Here is a 3,351-nt window from a genome sequence, read left to right as displayed (position 1 = left end):
ATATATATATATTTCGAATTACACATAAAATTTTTTTACATAAAACATTTATTAAATGAATATTCAGTTATACCAAGTTTTAAAAGGAATAAATGAAAATAGCGCGAATCTTTCAAATCAATATGGAAGTAAAGTTGCAATATTTTATATTTTGCTGAAAAGTTTTCTCATTTCTTATTAATGTATAATTGGGAAGGGTGATTACTTTAGAATACAGAAATTTAAATGATCAAATTAAATGTTATTTGTTCTCTGTATAAATGAACTACAATCTTTCTTTTATCGAGATATTTTTTTGCTAATAATAAATTATATTTTTAAACTGAAAATACACATATTATCAAATGTTCTTCAGGAATATATAATAGGATATATTCCTGATACTTACCGCGTATAATCTATATTCTACTAGTAAACGGATGTTATACCACAAAATCGTATTTATTTCTTCTGCAAATTTTTTAAACAAGAGACACATGCAATGGTAGTCGATACGCATATGGTTATATGACAGCGCACTAGTACTAACAATAAGTATTTAATATTTGTTTCGATCTCCAGTCAGGTAAACCGATATGCGTCATTGCAGTTTAATCGGACCAGCGAGCCTGCTGCGCGCTACGGGACAAAGAATATGCATATATTCATATTCCATACACGAGAGATTTAATAATAAATTTATATCGATAGCAGAGAAGTATGACAGGAAGAGAGAGAGAGAGAAAACTGTAAGTAAAGAAACTTATTATGTAATTCAAAAGCTTTTGTTGAACGTACATATCATATGGAATATGCAGGGAATGCAAAATTGGCTTTTGCTTAAACGAAAATTACACTATTAAGTTAAATTACACTCTAAAGGAGCATTTTTACAAATTGAAGTTATAGAAAAGTTATATATTTACTGACAGACATGATATTAAATAAATGTATTTCTTTCAAAGTTATCTCTCATAAGAAAACTATAGTAACTCTTAAAAATTTATTATTGTGATAGATAAAATCGCTATTTCGGAAAATGTTTCATTTACTTTTCAATAATATTAATTAAACAATTACTTGATCTTCGTTAAAAATAATTCAATATAATGCGATGAAAGAGTGAGACAGATAGGAAAATAAATAGCGAAGTGCTTCATAATGAAACCTTTGTAGCAGAAGGAGCAGAAGGTAATTTTTCAGACTTGTCTCATAGTTGTCTTCCTGTGTGAAAAGTGGGTGACAACGCTCAAGATGAAGGCGTGCAAAGTTGGAGGCATTTTTATGATTTTTAGAAAATCATGTGCTGCACAAAAAATGTCTGATATGAGATAAATTAGATATACAAAAGAATGGCATAATCCAACATATGTGTGATGATTTTTTCTTTGTTAAAATATAAGAAAAATTAATTAAAGACAAATATATTAATTATTTTTATAAAAGATAATCATAAACAAATTTTTAATTAATTTGAGATTTTAGTTTTTTGCCAATTTTAACAATGTTTTTTGCATAACATAAAATAACGTGAATCTCGATATCGCGGTTTCTTAAATTTATTGAGCTAATGTTCCAGTTACTTCATACTGTTCGGAACTATCAAGAGAATGTAATTAAGCGGAGAATGTAGATTATGTCACGCATATTAAACTTGAGGCTCTCGAAATACCTACGTGAGGATACTTAACGATGCGCATATCTTATTAAATATTTATCTGATTAAACCCAATTATATTTTATCTATATTCGCGATATTTTAACGATTTATAATAAAGGATTTAGAGTAATATATTATTTTATTATTTTTTTATAAAAATATCTAAGACGTAATTCTAAGATAAACAAATAGAAAAAGATTTATAATAGGTGTATATTTATAATAGCTATTTAGATTATTAAATAAAAATTGTATGTATATATATGTATGTATTTATACACATATATAGTATATATATATGTGTGTGTGTGTGTGTGTGTGTGTGTGTGTGTGTGTGTGTGTGTGTGTGTGTGTGTGTGTGTGTGTGTGTGTGTGTGTGTGTGTGTGTGTGTGTGTGTGTGTGTGTGTGTGTGTGTGTGTGTGTGTGTGTGTGTGTGTGTGTGTGTGTGTGTGTGTGTGTGTGTGTGTGTGTGTGTGTGTGTGTGTATGTGTGTGTTAAATAGCTTAATTTGAGTTATATTTAAATTTTGTTCAAACATTCAATATTTTCCTGACATGGTTCGCCTTAAATGCGACGTAAACGTCACTATTTGATGAAATTTTGCAGTTTAATTAAGTTGCTTCAATAAACATCGTACTTTCTCTTAACAAAGAAATATATGCCGAACCAGTTTGGCTAAGCTTCTGGAACTCACGAGAGCCTTTGACTTAGTTTCTTCAGTACATTACGACAGATAGCATGCTTCTAGAAATCCATCTCAGATTAATGTCAGATATTGAATTCTTTTTATAGTGCAATTATTTCGATAACAAGCTGAAGTCTTAATAATATCATAACTGAATATAAGAAAAAGAAAATAAAGATAAATAAAAATAGCAGATTTTATCTTATTTCAAACGATTTTTCTTATTAATTATACAAAATATATATATAATAAATATATTTATTTAATTAGAATATTATATAATACATATAGAATTACTAATTTAACATATTATAATACAAAGTAATTAAATGTTAAATGACAAAATATGGATTTTTACATTTTGCTTTATTTATACAATCGCGCGTGAGTTTATGTTTATGCGATACAAATGAGTTTATCGCATTACAGTATTACAACGTTAAGCATCTTAGAGACTGTGAATTTACATTGAGAAAGATAAAAGCCCCATTACATTTTAATGATGTTACTCCTTTTCAATATAATTTAAGTAGATTTTTCTTATAGCGCTTATGTTCGTCTATTCCTCTTTTCTGCCCATATATTTCATCTTGATAAATGTTTTTTACTTTTTTGATTTTCCTATTTATATTTTCCGTCATTTTTTGTTATTACTTGCTTATGTCAGTTTTTCTGTGATGACATATGACTCTCTTTTTAATATCTTTATGGAAATGTATAACCTTTGACGCCTTTTTTCGCGTACAGGAGTACTTTTCATTAAATTATGACTTTTCGTGTTGCCCACACGTCATTATTCCGACTGTTCTGTATGGTTTTCTCTTATCTTTTTACATATTTTAATATTCACATAGGACGGTCTCATTCCAGAATCCTTTAGCAAATGCTTTGTTCTGTTCCGAACGTTTGATTACACGACATAGCCGGAAGCAAGAATGTTTAATTTTTCTCTTCAGCCTTGTACAAATGCCACTATAAGAAACATTAAGAGAACAGCTACACACACACACACACACACACACACAT

Source organism: Formica exsecta, unplaced genomic scaffold, assembly GCF_003651465.1.
Source record: "Formica exsecta isolate Colony F162 unplaced genomic scaffold, ASM365146v1 scaffold37, whole genome shotgun sequence".
Taxonomy (NCBI): Eukaryota; Metazoa; Arthropoda; class Insecta; order Hymenoptera; family Formicidae; genus Formica; species Formica exsecta.
This window is presented reverse-complemented; position numbering follows the sequence as displayed.